Source organism: Mirounga leonina, unplaced genomic scaffold, assembly GCF_011800145.1.
Source record: "Mirounga leonina isolate KUSES-001 unplaced genomic scaffold, KU_Mleo_1.0 Mir_92, whole genome shotgun sequence".
In the NCBI taxonomy this organism is placed as follows: domain Eukaryota; kingdom Metazoa; phylum Chordata; class Mammalia; order Carnivora; family Phocidae; genus Mirounga; species Mirounga leonina.
Genome location: NW_023270852.1, coordinates 26360689 through 26377696, shown reverse-complemented (window position 1 = coordinate 26377696; position 17008 = coordinate 26360689). Strand labels below are relative to the sequence as shown.

Genomic DNA, 17008 nt, shown 5'->3' with positions numbered 1-17008 from the left:
AATCCTGGGATAGACTGTGTTCATCTATCCCATCTCTCTCTCTCTCCCTGCCACATCAGCCTTCCCCACTGATGGTTTGGTTACAGGACCAGAGTTGAAGTTTGGGCTAAGGGGCCCGCAGATGGAAAGGGCCCCAGCTGAGAACACACACTTGCTGTACTTGCAGAGATGCAGGGACAAGTACACCAGGCCACTAGCTGTAGCTTGCCAACTCGTCTACTGAAAAGCTATGAGTCGTGGCCTGGAGGTGGCAGAGGATACATGGAGTCAGAATGGGTGTCATTAACTATGTGGCTGAATTACAGCCTCATAAATATTGTTTGCTTGTGTATATTTTGTGTACCTGGAACATTTAGTGCCTCAGGTCTCATGCGTACTTTTATATCACTGATATTTAGTGCACAGGTGTTTCATGACTATTTCGTGCCTCATAATATGAGGTATCTCTTGGCCCTTTCAATCTGTGTTAAATATACACATGCCATAGTTTCTACATATTTTATGAATTTTATTTATCTAATTTTTTTTCTTTTTCTCTTTTGCAGAATTGGATATTTTCAAGCAAAACAACAAATACACATTATAGCATTCTATTGGAAGGCTCTAGCGAGAAAGCACTTTGTACACTGCAAAGTCCTATACAATTTTAAGGGATCATTATTCTTCCTTATTACCATTATGACTATTAAAAAAAATTGGGGGCGTCTGGGTGGCTCAGTCAGTTAAGCATCTGCCTTCAGCTCAGGTCATGATCCCAGGCTCCTGGGATCGAGTCCCATGTTGGGCTCCCAGCTAAGTGGGGAGCCTGCTTCTCCCTCTGACTCTGCTGCTCTCCCTGCTTGTGTTCTCTCTCTCTCTTTCAAATAAATAAATAAAATCTTAAAAAAGAAATTAAACCTATCTTCCAAGGGTAAAGAGGAGGCAGTTTAACCTAAGGACCAAGAACTGTCAACTTTGCCAGTAATTGACTTTGCCAACCTTTGTTAGGGGTCAGTGTGTAACCTTCCTAAGATTTTTTCTCATCTGTAAAATGGGGATAACAGTAGCTATTTTTATAGCACTATCATGAAGATCAAATGAGATAATGTGTGGAAAACACTCGGGAAATTGCTTGGCCCATAAGAATGGTGATACCTAACCTTTATCAAATGCTGACTCTACCTGGCACTCTTTGATTATACAATTATATAAGTATGATTATTGGTCCCCATTTTACAGATGACGATTTTAAGACAGAACCAGAATTCAAGCCCAGGCAACCTCACTACAAGCCCATGTTCTTAACCATTTTGCAACACTAACTCTTACACAGTTAGTACTCAATACATGTTGCAGTAACATATTAATTAGATTGCCCACAAGAGCAGATATTCAATATCACATGCTAAGTAAATGCCACTGCTATTGATATTCTGAATTGACTCTCAACTACAACTCTACCTTTTACCTAATTAGAGAGATTGGAAAACTATACATGACATTTTTCCAGAATCCTTTGCAGCTTGGGTTATAGATATAAATTCTGCTTTACAATTAGATGCATTTGTGAATAACATGGAAGGCAAATGAGGGAAGCCATCATCCTGCTGCTAAGGCTGCTGGCAAATAAGGTGTAGTGGGCAGACTCTCAGGTAACCCCATGACCCCCCTTCCCTGGAGTATGGGTGGTGGGACCTTCCAACCAACAGAATATGGCAAAGTGATGGGATTATGTCTATATGATTATGTTGTATAAGACTGCAGCATCCATCTTCCCAGGAGACACTCTCCTGCTTGCTTTGAAGAAGCAAATGGTCATGTAGCAAGGGGTTAAGAATGGCTTCTATCTAATAACCAGCAGGAAACTGGGGCCCTTCCTCTGACATCCTGGAAAGAACTAAATACTGCCACAATCAGGTGAGCTTGGGAAAAGATCCTTCCCCAGTCAGGAGCCAGATGAGACTGCAGCCCCAGTCAACACCGTGATGGTGGCTTCATGAGGCATGACTCAGAGTATCCATCTAAGCTGTGCCTGGATTCCTGACCGCAGAAACTGTGAGATAATAAATGCCTGTTTTCAGCCACTAGGTTTGTGGTGAAATTGTCATGCAGCAATACAAAACTAACACACAGGATTATAGAGACTGAAGGTGGGCGTGGCAGCTACAGTGGACTGAATGCCCTTGAACTCAGTGGTCCAGGCCTGGCCCTTGACATTCACTCTTTCAGCACTTCTGGTAATTTTGTATTTCCCTAACTGCCTGCATTAAATCACTTTCTTCTTGAATTATTGAAAGTGATTTCTGCTTCCTGCACTGAATCACCTTGCTTCAAAGCCATGGCCCATCTATCCCAATATTTAATTCTGTTGGTGACCCAAAACATTTTAGAGGAGAACAGAGTAGCTTCCTTTCAAACTGTTAAGGGAAAAGGGAAATGATTATAATTGAGCAATGCTATTTCTTTGAATAGCCACAACAATTCTTTAAGGAAGACAATATTAATCCCACTTTATAATAGAGAAAACTTAAGTTTAGACCCCAAGTGATTATCCAAGATAACACAGTTTGTGACTAGCACACCTATCATGTAATTCTAGGTCTAATGGACACCTGACTGCACATTCTTTCCACTGAACCAAGCTGTTAAGAATTTCCTGGGTTCCTATATGTCCTTACACTCATTCCTCAAAATTCAGTTGCATATCTACCATGTGTGCAGAGCTGTGCTAAGCACAGGGCCCATTTAGGGCCTTGACCTGGTGGAGCTCACAATCCACTAGGGCAGATAAATGAGAAAATGTACCATTACAAAGCAGTACATCAAGTCCCATGATGGAGGCTGGCATAGGATACAGAGGGGACAGTGAAGAGGAACATCAAGTAACCCAACATGGGCGTCAGAGAAGGCTTCCAGGAGAAAAGGGCTCATGGTGGCATGGAATAGTCCCCTCTGCAGGTTCCTTCAAGGATCCCTAACATAGTGGTAGAAAATCCTGAGCAATGTTAACAGGCAGGGACACTTGCATTAATGACCGTGTGACTTGGGGAGACCTCTGGCAGCCTTGACCAGACACAGAGCTGACCCTCCCTGGAGACCCCACACTTGTTCTCCAAGGCCTGCTGGTTGTCATGCTCCAGCAGGCCACAGCCTTGTTTTATTTAGTTGTTTGCTCTTTGGAATGAATATGTTTCTCATTAATTGTGGTTTTCAAAAAATTTAAAGCTTTTGATTTAGTCTAAAGATAGATCTAGCTAACTTTCTTTAAGCTTACCCAGCTGTCCCAACAATATTTGAGAGTTTAATTCTCAGGCAGAACTTAGATTAAGGTGGATGCAAGAATATAAAAGCTTTAAGGGCCCATGGGCAATTTTTTTGAACCCTTCTAAGCCTCCATTTGGGTTACCAATAATTCCTACTTGTGAGTGTGACTGTTTATGCGGACAGAATACTATAACATGAATGATCCTGTCCCTAGTGTGCTTGCCCTTGACAATGTTCCATACCCTTTCCCTGCTTGACTATGCACAGCTTGGGCTGCAGCCTATATTCCCGACTCCCATATCAGCTGGCTTCCCTCAGGTGTGATCAGTGGGACATGCTGATAGAAGATTATAGAGTGGGAGGAACACAGAGGCAGGGGTGCTCCTCCTCCTTCCCTCTTTGGGTGAATCTCTAGAGTAGCTGCTTCTCCTCCTTGGCTTCAGCCTCCTGCAGGAGGTGGTCTGGTTTCAGTGAGTGAGGCCAGCATTCTGGCCCCAGGAACACCCTTCTCCCCTTTAGACAAAGATGCCAGCCACTTCCTGCTGAGGCTGACCTCTGAGCTGCCTCATCCCCTCCTGCTTGGTTTTTCCCATCTTGTGTCTTCTCCATAGCCATTATCTGGTCTTAGATTCTCTCTGTTTTGAATCCTTGGGGAAGTTCTATTTTCTGGTTGGACTCTGACTACTGTGGTGATTGAAATGTGCTTGCCCAATGGGATCTATTTTCTCAGTGAATGATTAGGCAAGATATCAAGTGAAAGGAGGGTAGTAGAGCTTACTATGGAGAAGACTGGTTATCGACGTTGGGGTTTCTTAACCCAATGTCTACAATAGGTGCTCAACAAATGTGGCCATGACAGGAGGATTGTTCCCTTTCTGTTTACGGAGAGTATAATGGGAAACATGCTCATGACTGGAACAGAAGGGTAGAAAATCTAATGCTTTCTGCTGACAGTTGATAACTTCCTCCAGTGCCCTGGAGCCTGGGTCCACCTACTGGGAAGAGCAGGCCCAGCCTCCCAGCACCCAGGCTGTAACCGCTGGATGGCCTGGGAGGGCTGGTCCCTCTGCACACAGAGTCCCCCTAATGAACGGATTTTTCCACCCCCACAATCTGGGGTGAGAGCTCCTCCTCCTCACCCTAAGAACAGAGGAACAATGTTTCAAGAATTTTTGCCACAGCTATTCAACCAAGATCTTGTTTTCACATTCCTGCTGACAGCTTTGCAGGGCCACACCAATCTGTTGTTTATGTCCCGTGGCCATCTTACTTTCATTCCCAGTAAAACCCAAGTCAGAGGCCATCCAGAACCCATCCCACCCAGAAGCAGAAAGAGGTCAACACGGTCTGTGCCCCTGGGAAGGAGACTGGACAGTCACTGGATGAGCTCCTGGCACAAGGGAGGGGGGACAAGAGGTGAGGTTCACGCATCTTTGTAATCAAGTGCCCGGATGGTGCCTGGCACATTGGGAATGAAGGAGCGCAAACGCAGTCCTGAGATGCAGACTCTGAAGTAAGCCTCCCTCTCTGCTCTCCTAATACCACCGCATCACCTGAGCTATGACTGTGCCAGGCACCCTACACGCACCGCTGCTAATCCTCACCACAGCCCTGTGAGGCACGGCTATCAAGTCCAGTTTTCAGATGATGCAACCCAGGCTCAGAGAGGCTGCGGGATCCGCCCGAGGCTGCACCGCTGGTCCGTGTCAGAATTGGGATCCAAAGCCACATCCCTCAGCTTACAAAAACTTCATGACAGTAGCCGCTCTTACCTGTGGTTTCACTTTCGGGGGCCTCAGTTACCCGCGGTCAACAGAGATGGGGAGACCCGGAAGGGGATCCTCCTCCTGGTCAGACGCCAGGGCGCAGTAGCCCCGGCGCGCTGCGTCAGCGCCTGGGCCTCCTTCACCTCACGGCTCGTCCTCACACGGCTCCGTGTCATCTCACGTCACAACAAGGGTGAGTATGGTGACGAAAGGTATTTTGAGAGAGAGGGAGATCACATTCACGTAACTTTTATCACAGTATATTGTTATAATTGCTCTATTTTATTATTAGCTATTGTTAATCTCTTACTGTGCCTAATTTGTAAATTAAACTTTCTCATAAGTATATATGTGTGGGAAGAAACAGTATAAACAGGGTTAGGTACTATCCGGGGTCTCTGACCGCGTACCCGCCCCACCCAGCGGGGAACGGAGACAGCCGGGTTTCACCGATTCTGCGCTGCCTCCCTGACGTGGTGGCAGAAGTTTAAGAATATGCTGTGCAGCCGCACCACCTATTTTGCAGCTGCCTTCCCCAAGGCCTGGGTGGACCCCAGTTGGCAGAGCGGGAGGGAGAATGCCTCTGAGCCCGGTGGAACCCACTGCAAACTATCCTCAGGGTCTCTCCTGCCGCTTGGAAGCTACAGGCCAGCAGTTACCAGGGAAAGTAGACGCCATCTGCAAAGGGCAGCGACACTGTAGAGGGAAGGTTCACTCAGGTACACCTCCCGCCACCCTGTGACTGAGTGACACAAAAAGCGAGGGCAGCTGTGAGTGCCTTAATGTCTGGCATGAGAACCAGGCTTTTGTATTTGAGAACGGTTACCACTGTAGTGAATGCCCGTAAACCAAGACACATAAGGAAAAAGCAACCACTGGAGAGCACCTACTTGCTGAGCATTGTTTCTTCCTTCCTTCCTTCCTTCCTTCCTTCCTTCCTTCCTTCCTTCCTTCCTTCCTTCCTTCCTTCCTTCCTTCCTTCCTCTCTCTCTTTTCTTTCTTTCTTTCTTTCTTTCTTTCTTTCTTTCTTTCTTTCTTTCTTTCTTTCTTTCTTTTTCTTTCTTTCTTCTTTCTTTCTTTTTCTTTCTTTCCTTTTTTAAAGATTTCATTTGAGAGATAGAGAGAGAGAGGAAGAAGCAGGCTCCCTGCTGAGCAGGGAGCCCAATGTGGGGCTCTACCCCAGGACCCTGAGATCATGACCCGAGGGGAAGGCAGACACTCAACCGCTCAACCGACTGAGCCACCCAGGCGCCCCGGGAACATTGTTTCTGACCTTATATTTCTATGATCTGCACATTCCAGACCTCACCGAGGCAATCACATTTACATGTGTACCCAAGTCTCGAGGGAACTGAGCCTCTACCTACTTGGCTGTAAGAAGACCACTCTTTGACAGAAACTCCTCTGAAACATGTCTGCGAAGCTCCAGGGATGTTTACACGTGTCCAAGAATCAGTGCTGGTGGTTGCTTGGCAAACATGACAGCCGCCACCCAAGGCTGGATGCTGCCAAGAAGGAAGAGGAAGCTCCTCATATATCACCCTCAGCCAGGGGTCCACAGCTTCAGCCACGTAGAATTGGTGAGTTTAGCAGAAGTTCATACATATATTCCCCTTCCAGCTGTGCATTGCGATGGGGTAGCCAATATCAACTAATAATGGAGATCTGGAAAAATGATTGCCCTCTAACCCTGGGTGTGTTAGGAACCCCTCTTTCTCTGACGGATGATTCAATTCAGGAGAATCCATAGTTCCTCTTGGCAAAAGTGGCTCTTATCGGACAGTTCATATGCATTATATTTAAACATCACTGGCAAATAGAATTCAAGTCCCCCGTTCCTCTTTTAGTAAACTCTCCAGCCCTCTTGCAAATCAGTGGATAAAACCAGATGTATTTGAAAAGGAGCAGTGTCACTTTTTCTTTCTTTTGCCAGGATTACCTGAAGTGGTTGCTCAGCCAAGATTCCTTATTAGATTTCAAATATAGGAAAAAGAACCAGTATTCAGCCAGTTAGCCATAAGACCTCTAATTAGAATCATAGATTACTAGCTTTGAAGAGGGAATTTACAGATAACTTAGATCAGTGGTTTTCAGTTTGTAAGTTATATACTTAGGTGTCTGTGGATCATAACATTTTAATCCAGAGGATGCCAAACGTTGTCCAGATCCTAAATAAATAGTACATACATATTCCCTTCTCTACATATAATACTATTTTTCAAATATATATGCCAATATTGAGATGAACTACAAATGCGTGTCAACCTGTGAATTCATGACAGCTTTTAATTTTATGTATTTCTTCAAACAACCAACATAAAAATCCACCTACATTTATAGGGAGAGAGCTTATGAAATTTTTTGATCAAAAAAGGGCATCCTCATGTGATACTTTCCTGTAGACCCATATTTCCTAGAATCACCTGGGCTGCTTGTAAAATGCACCCCAGATCTGGGAATCCATATCTGGCAGTAGGGCCCAGGAATCTGCATTTTAGGCACATTCTCCCAACAATTCACCTGCATACTAAAGTGTGAGAACTTCAGCTCAGGTCCACCAACTTATTTTATGGGCAAGAGAATTCAGGCTCAGAGGGGACGTGACAGGGCCAAGGTCATAAATTCTTCATCAGTAGAACCAATAGAACCTCATCTATCCTGTCTGTGTCTTGTCCTTCTCAGGCCCAGTAAGGGGCCAAGCAAGCTCCCAGGAAGGGTCCAGCTGACTAAGACCACATAGCCTCAGCATGGCGGCATGACACTGCCTCCCTGGGTGAAACAGTTCTCTTTCCGAGGTTCTCGCTTCCTGACGCCCTCCCTCATCCTGTTATTGGTAGGTGTCACCAATTCTCTCAAGTCCCAGCTCCAAGTTTTGCCTCAGTTTGGCCAGTACACCTGTGCGTGTACTGGTTTCGATGCTGTTTTTGTTTGTGTCTCACATAATGTCTGGTGCAGAGCTGTGCATGGGGGTGCTTGCTTGAATGAATGTGTCCAAATATGCATGACACCAACTCCAAAAATGTTTAGTGTGGACATACACCCCATTCAGCCTTTTATTTCTTTATAACCCTACTCTCCAAGCACTTTTTGCCAGGCCCTGCAGATACAAAACAGACCAAATGTAGCCCTTCTCTCAAGAAATTTATGTGCTCTTTGGGTTTTTTAAAATATTGGCACAAATTTAATTTTCTCTGCGCTCAAATAAATGGTAAGTAATTATCTAAGTTTGTAAGCAAATAGCAAAATTGTGAAGAACAATCATCAATGGAAACAAAATCCTTAATGAATAGTATAATACTTATCTAATTTTAGAGCACTTGCTACATTCTGGACCATTTATAAACAGCATCTTATTTACTCCTCAATGCAACCCTTCAAATGCACTCTTCTTTCTGTTTCAATGAGGGAGAAAATGAAGCAAGTGACTTGCCTAAGATCCCATCAAATGTGATGCCAGGTTTGTGTAATAGGCAAGGCTGTGTCTTTAACTGCTGCTCTGTGTCACCGCCCCATACCTAGTCATCCTGCATCTAGGCTCGCATAACGCTGAGGCACAGTTGCCAGATAATGAAATGAGCAGTGATGAGTCATGGAGGGCAGGCAGCAGACCTGAGGTGACTGAGATGAATTTGTTATCAGTAAGTGGGGTCAGGCATTACAAAACCGCATTAGGACCTACTGCACAAAACCCCAGGCTCTCAGTGAGCCATGCAGAAAGCCAAAGCGCATCACCATTCTCTGATGTAGAGTTTGGTGTCTTGACCTGCCTTCCCACCCATTTACCCTGAAGCCTTGTCTCCTTCAAGGGTGGGTTCTCTAGAGGCAGTCCAGAGAATTCAGATTTTAAAAGCTTGTTCCCGGCCTCCTCTGCCTGACTCATTGTGTGGTCTCTCACTGGTGAGTCACCAATCTATGACTCAGTTTCACATCCTACGCAGGGCTCAGAGTTTGGCTGTTGGGATCCTGGGGACAGATTTTATGGAGGTGACATTAGGTTAGTGATGCGCTAGTGAACCCGGGATCTATCTTTATCTCCTTTGGCTTGTGGGAGCATCTGTTAACCTGTCAGAGGTGTTCATAGGTCGGCCAAGACTGGAAACTCTGATGGTCTCACCAGTGAAGTCAGCCTCCATTTTGGATGATGCTGTGTGTCAAGGGAAAGGGCTCATGGAACCTTGACTCTGGACCCTTATCCAAATCAAAGACAAGGAAAGGCTCAGAAAGAGTGGAGCAGGAGGATGTTAGAGAAGAGATTCCTCTGGAAAGAGCTGCTCCTGATCTCTCCCTTTGGGGGAGGGGTGGAGGCACTGCGGGAGAACATTGAAAGCTACTTCTTGCAGTAGGGACATGGAGGGACTAGTGCCCTGGTCATGCTTGGTGACTGGTGCCTGGCTCCTGCCCCCAAGGGGTAAGGGATGAGACTTGCTCTTTAGGTACAGTAACAGGAGAGAGGGCTGGGTGGGTTTGGATGCACTCCCAGAGTTCTTCAGAGTAGGGGATGCAGTCGTTTCCTGTGCATGAGATGTGGGCCATACCAGAGAGAGAATAATCATGTGGTTTGGGTCATCTAAGATCTTGTATGAAAATGCCTGCTAGAGGAGCGAAGGGATTTTGGCAGGAAGACAAGATGTGCTACTCTGCATTGACTCAGGCAGCACCAGGAATGGAGTCACATCTGTCAGGGTCAAGGGAAGTATAGGACAGAGGTCCCAGGAGGGGACCTTGGAAGAACCCATGGCATGACCCCATGAGAAGAGTCCTGCTCTGGCCCACCAGGGATGCTTTCTGTGGTCAAAGGCCAACTCAAGTCCAAGCTGTCCTACCCCTTACATTCCTTCTGCCCATGGCTTTCCCTTAAAACAACAGAGAGCAAGAGTAGGATGGGGAAGAATCAAGACAGGAGGAGTCAACTATAAAGCTGCATTTCTATTATGCCATGAGTCATGCTTGTTCGACATACTAGCTACACAAACCAGAATGGTATTGCCTATTTTTTTTTGTCTGTTTATTTTCTTAATTACTGATAAATGCCTTCACCTTTCCCTTGGAGCCTGACCACATCCCTACCTTTTCATTCCTTCTCTCTGTGTCTCATAATATTGTTATAGGCCTCTACGATAGCATGCTAGCTTGTATCCTGACTGTTTACCAGCATTCGCTGTATTAAAAGATGAGTTCCTTGTGGGCAGCAACTATATCTTATTCATGATAATATTTTTCCATAACCAGCATAGTGATGGGGTATGGTTGGTATGCAGTCAATTCTTACTAAATTAATGACATAATGTATGCACGTTGATAGGAAGGACTTAGCAAAAGGGAGATGGATTTATCTTGATCTTTTGGACCTTCTCACATCTTACCAGCTGGGCTGTACCTATTGTTTTTCCATGTAGCTCTAGTCATGTTCCCTGAAGACCTGGGTAGCTCTTTGCCCATGTGGATTGTTGAGGGAAACCCCAATTATACCCATGAGACACATGTCCCTGAGGAGGGATGGAGACATTGAAGAGAATAAGCTCTCGATCAGGATAAATAAAAAATGGGAGCTGAGCCACGCCTGCCTGGTTTCAACAGAACCCACTATTGTGCAGGGAACAGTGGAGAAATTGTTCATCCACATCTCATTGCTCATGGAAATATTCCGACTGCAAAGTCAGTGTCAGCTTTGATTTCCTGCCCTGGGAGGAGGCTTGGTCAAAAGGCACAAAGTGGGCCTTGGCGGAGTCAGAGGGGCTGTGAGGTTGGATAAGAGGAGACCCTCTCACACTCCATCTTTGTTCTGTGGTGGGACTTCTAGTGCTGGGGTGGTCAACCCAGCCCAGCCCAGTGCTAGACTTAGGCTCCTCTGAGAACCCCATCCCCTCTTGCAACCACAACAAGATCACAGCAGAAGAGGTCAGACCAGGCCCGAGTGTCAGTACCTCAGTCCTTGAAAGGAGCAAGTCCTGGAGCATTGGGAATCCAAGGGGCTGATGGCTGGGGAACAGAAAGGTAGAATTCACCCACCCATTCTGGGTTCCCTTGAAGGGGACACCAACTAAAATAACCTGGAAAAGGCACTTACAGAGCCAGTTGCTGCCTCAAAGCTAATTTTAAGAATGTCCCTTTCTCTTGAAATTTCATCACCATGACTCATCTCACTGCAGGCCAAGATTCTGAAGCTCTGAGTCAGACTGGGCCCTGAGAGCTGAGGCTCAATGGGAGTTTTACCTAAATAAAGCCTGCAAGCCGGGCCTGCTGTGAAAGATGTGTTTGGAATTTGCTACTTCAGCAATGCACATGCCCCTGAACCTCTGCCTTGCAGTTGCCCACTTTTTATGGGGCTGCTGGTACGAAGTCTTCTCCTCAACACAAGATTCCCCTTCCTTTTGCTTGAACTTTCAGTTAGTATGTTTCCATAGTTTCCCTGCTGATTTAGTGCTTTTTCCACAATATAGTCAGCATTGCCATAGGTGCTTTTTGGATACTTGCAGGTGGAACAGGTGTGATGATAAAGCACAAATTCCAGAAAGGGCCCAGGCCCCCCTTCTCTAAATGCCAATCAAAGGGAATGGCATTTAAACTTGCATCCTAGGAAGTCAGAGCTGGGAGGGGCGTTGGCTCTTGTCATCCACCATCCCTGTCATTATATAGGTAAGTAATCCATATCTCAGAGATGTCAACCAATTTACCCAAGGTAACATAGCAAGATAGGAGATGAATCTAGACAAGAAGCCAGGGGTTGCTAACATCTTAATCTCTTGACTAAACTGCCCCTGCTTTTATTTACTCTATGTCCAGATTGATCCCTGGATTCTACATAACCTACATCCTGATATGGGGTGGGGGGTGAGAGGTCCTATAGGAAAGAGGGAAGAGGCAATGTTCCAGGCTGACTGCCCGCTCCTTGGAGTCCCTCGAGCTTTAGGTCAGCACCTGAGAAGATGGTTGCCATAGTCATGGTGGCAGGTTATGGCCACTCCTCCCACCACGGGAGCTTGGAGATAGGCCCTGGAAGGGAAGGTGGGGCTGCTAGCGAGTGGCTTGGAAGCAGTGACCCAGTTTTTACTCAGGGATGGTGGTAGTGGAAAGTTAACCAAAGCAATCGAAACAGAAACTCTGGCATCTCAGCTGTCCTTGGAGCACATGGTGTCCCCTTGTGAATGAGAACATGAGGGGGGGTGTAGCCAGGTATACTAAGAATAGCTTTGGCATCAGGCTGTTGAAGTTAGAATTTTAGGGGGGTTGTAACAGAGGCCCACTCATATAAGCTCAGGTAGGAAGGATTGCTGTGAGGATAGGTGCTGTGGTTCAGCCAGGTCTCGGATCCAAGATCAGGGCTCTATCATGAAACCCTTCAGTTCCATGGAGGATGGTTCCAGGCTTCATTCTCTTTGGCTCTGTGTCCCTACTCCTTATCCTCCACCCTCTCTTTCTATCTGTGTCTCTCTGATTTTACACTCCCTTTCTCTTGACATCTCCACTTCTCTCTGTGCATCTACTCTGTCTTCCTCTCTCTCTGCCTGCAGTTCTCCTTACTTCACTTCACACATGGCCCCAGAATGGCTGCCCCTCTGTTAAGTGCAACTCATCAACCAGTGCCAAGCTCAGCTTCCAGAGCTAAGTGGCTGTGATTTGTCCAGATTCTAAAATCATAAGAGGAGCCAGATGGGCCACACAAGTCATAGGCTGCTGGCCACCTCATGGATTAGCTGCCCTTGGGTCCAATCAGCTGTGGCCATAGGGGCAGGATCTCCAGGCCACAGACAGTCGACAGGGAGTGGGCATCCTATGGAGGATTGACACACAGAGTATCTAGCTATATATTCCGCTTTGCCACTTCCGTGACTTGGGGCTTTGGACAACGCTCCTTACTTCTCCAAACCTTAGTTTCTTCATCTAAATGAGGGGAATAATACTCCACAAGGTTGTAGAGAAGACCAGATAAATATAATATGTCATCAACCCATGCCATCCACATGGCAAATATTCAATAAATAGTTGCTATTATCAACTAGCATTGATTTAAGAGAACCGGAGTCTTGGGCATACATAGCACAGGCCAGAGAGTGTCCACAGGCCTTTTGAACTTCTCCTTCTTTTGTCTTTCTGCATTTGGAATTTTTTTCTTTCCCCTCTTGATGTTTCTTCATTTTTCCCTTGTTGTCAGTGCTATAACCCAATGCTTGAGGATTTCACAACAGGATGCACTGAAGCCAATGTTTTCCATTTGGATATGACTTACATGCTCTGCCTTGCTGTTGTCAGTAACATTGAAGGGGTGGAGGGTGTGGTTTACTCTACTGAATAATGCTGTGATCTGCTTTTTTGAAACTGCTCCAACAAAGGAAGGAAGTTGTCTGTGATGGCACTGCTGGCTTTTATAACATAAATTTGAAGTTCTGTGTTGTTGTTTGGCAAAAATCCCAAAATTTCCCTCAAGAAGCTCAGGCCAAGTTAAGAGCCAGCTACAGAATGCAGAGATATATTTAATAAAAAGCAAAAATTACTCTAGCTGCCAGAAATTGTTATAAATATTTTGCCAAACATACACAGCCTTCTCTCTCTCCCTATCAGTCCCTTAATTATACACCCTGCAAAGTCATTGCTTGGAAAACTGCACAGGTGAGCTGTGTACATGAGAATGTCGGGGTGTGAGCACTGGTCTTGGGGGAGGTAGGTTACTAGAGCTTTGGGAACTTAGGGCCAGAGTTACAAACTGGGGAAAGGGTTCACAGATAGAGACAAAGTCCTAATAGCCATGGCAAAGGCAGGCCTATTCCAGGTTAGAGCAAGGAGATATGATGCAAAAACAGAGGGATAATCTATGATAAAATTCCAGGTCATTGCAAAAGTTTCAGTAAAATCTTCCAGGTTCTGGGCTAACTTCATGGGCATGTAACCTGAGCAGTTGCACAGGTTCCCACACTCAGAAGGGTCCCATGCTTGCTTTAATGTTCTGTGGTTGATGTACTAAAAATTTTGTTTAAAGATTTTATTTATTTATTTGACCCAAAGAGAGAGAGAGCACAAGCAGGGGGAGCTGCAGAGGGAGACAGAGAAGCAGGCTCCTGGCTGAACAGGGAGCCTGAAGTGGGACTCGATCCCAGACCCTGGGATCATGACCTGAGCTGAAAGCAGATGCTTAACCAATTGAGCCACCCAGGAGCCCCAATGTACTAAAATTCTTAAACATTTTTTAACAAAAGACCCTACATGTTAATTTTTGCACTGGGCCTTGAAAATTATGTTGCTAGTCCTGACCCAGGAAGATTGAACCAAAGACTCATTTCCAGAAATACAGCTAATAGGAAGAACAAGGGAAGGATGAAGGAGTGACCTCTCCTGGTTATGGGGGCGAGGTCTAGGGGCAGCCATCAAGTGATTTTAGAACCTAGTAGAACCAGGCAGAGGTCAGTGATCCAGCTTGAATAGGCAAGGACTGTGGCAGCAACTGACAGCCTGTAGGGATGTGCCTTGAAGTGTGCCTGGGGTTATGGCGCACAGGGCACTGGTCTTAATCAGGAAACCTGGCCGGGTATCAGGTGTCAGTCCTTATCCAATCACAGCAGGGCCTCATGGCCACAGCCAATCAACAGGGAGGGAGAGGAATACAGGCAAAGTACAGGTACAAGGGAGTTCTCCATAGACAGACATAGATACAGAGGCCAGCTTTGCCCCTTACAGGTGTTGTGCCTTCCAGCAAGTCTTCTTACTTATCTGAGACTTAGTTTCTTCATCTGTAAAGTGAGGGAAACAATATCTATTCACAAGATTCATCAGAAGATTAGATGAGATGCAGTGTATAAAATTCCTGTCACTTTGTGTGGCACATGCAAATAATCAGAAGTTCCTATTATAGCCTACGATTGATTCAGGAGAACCAGAATTAAGAAGAGTAAATTCTAATCCCACTGACATGACCTTGGGCAAACTGCTTTACCTGTCAGTTTCCTCATAAGTAATGGAGAAATAAAAAAAAAACCCCATGCCTAAGACAGTGCCTTGCACTTAGCAGGTACTCACTAAATCTATACTACTAAGTGAATGAATGAAGGTGTGTGTCCTGCCTTACTGTGATAAGGAATATGAGAGCTATTTTCAAAGCTACAAAGGGCTTTTTAACTATATTATCTTTTTTGTTGATGTCAAAGAATCAGACTTACTACTTTTGGGGGGTAGGGATCAAATCTGTTTGGGATCACCTCATTCTGAAAATAAAATAACTTTCTGAGTGCTTGCCTGGTTGGGCATTTGGTCAAACTTTTGTTACTGGCATCAGCACATAGCTAACTAATCCAAATGTAACCAAACTGGGCTGGGAGTCTTTTCATTGCTTTTTTCCTTCTAAGTTTTTCTTTCCAGAATAAAAGGGAAATGCTATTATCACATGGCTTACCACAAATCAAAAAGTATAATTAATGACAAGACATTCAATCTGCATGAGCCTACATCAAATGGATTTAGAGCATGTCATTTCTTTTCATTATAGCTCATGAAGCATGAAGAGTATTTAAAGAGAAAAAAAAAATGTTTCATTCATAGCCTCTGAGATGCCAAAAGGGGAAATGACTTATGTACAAATGACATAAAGCACATATTTTTCTTGCTCTGAGTTTACATATCCCATATGGGATAAAAGGAAACCCAATGTCACCACCATACCAACCGCCTTGGATGAGAAGATTTCCGGACTTCAAGGATAAAATAACAATCTGAACAATGAGCGGTCAAAGGTGAGCTTCACCAAACTGGAGTGACCTTGAGCTTGAATGGATTCTTGAGGCATTACCTACTTTCTGAATTTTCTGAGTCTTGAATGATGGAATTGGGATATGGTTAACAATTGCTAGAAGACCAAGCTGGCTAAATCTCTACCAAAAATCTGTGCTCCTTCCTCCACTGTATAAAGTTGTGGCTTCTCAACCAAGTGCTAAATTTCCCAGGCTTCTAGCATTAAGTGTGATTGTATAGATAAATTCTCAACAATGGAACATTAGTGGAAGTGATGTGTTCATGTCTTCTTTGGAGAAATAGGAATACAAATCCTTGGCCTATGATTATTTGGATTGTTTGTCTTTTTCTTATTGAGTTGTAATAGTTATTTATATATTCTGGTTACTAGCCCTCTATCACATACATGTATGGTTTGCAAATATTTTCTCCCATTTTGTAAATTGTCTTCACACCTTCTTGATAGTATCCTATGAAGCACAAAGTTTTTAACTGATGAAGTACAATTTTTCTATTTTTTCTTTTGCTGCTTTTGGTGCAATAGCTAAGAAACCATTGTCTCATTCAAGGTTATGTACATTTTCTTCTAAGACTTTCATAGTTTTAACTTTTCCATTTTGAATTTTGAACCATTTGAGTTCTTTTTTACATATGATATGAGGTAGGAGTCCAAGTTTATTTTGCCTGTGGCTATCCAGTTGTATCAACACCATTTGTTGGAAAGATTATTCTTTTCCTTATTGAATATTTTGGCACCTTTGTCAAAGTCAGTTGATCAGGGTTTATTTCTGGACTTTCACTTCTATTCTCTTGATCTGTATGTCTACCTTCTGCCAGTACCATGCCATCTTGATTGCTATAGCTTTGTAGTAAGTTCTGAATTCAGGAAGTGTGAGCTCTTCAACTTTGTTTTTTTCGAGACTGCTTTGCCTTTCCTGGGTCCTTGCATTTCTATTTGAATATTAGGATCAGCTTTATCAATATCTGTAAAAAATTAAAAAGGCAGCTAGAATTTTATTAGTATTGTGTTGACTGTATAGATCAATTTGGAGAGTATTGCCATTTTACCAATATTGTCTTCAAATACATAAACATGGGATGTCTTTCTGTTTATTTAGATTTTCTTTAAATTTTTTTCAACAGGAGCGCCTGGGTGGCTCAGTCAGTTAAGCATCTGCCTTCAGCTCAGGTCATGATGATCCCAGAGTCCTGGGATCGATCCCCCTGCTCAGCAGGGAGTCTACTTCTTCCTCTCCCTCTGCTCCTCTTCCTGCTTGTGATCT

At 44.6% G+C, this 17008-nt stretch overlaps 1 long non-coding RNA gene across 1 annotated transcript; it reads left to right on the top strand.

The window, feature by feature from the left end:
* The first annotated feature begins 827 nt into the window (after nt 1–827).
* LOC118004100 lies at nt 828–16703 on the top strand. The gene is made up of 3 exons (XR_004677477.1): nt 828–5202; nt 6312–6589; nt 15484–16703. It is a non-coding gene; the product is annotated as an uncharacterized LOC118004100 (long non-coding RNA).
* Nucleotides 16704–17008: the final 305 nt, after the last annotated feature.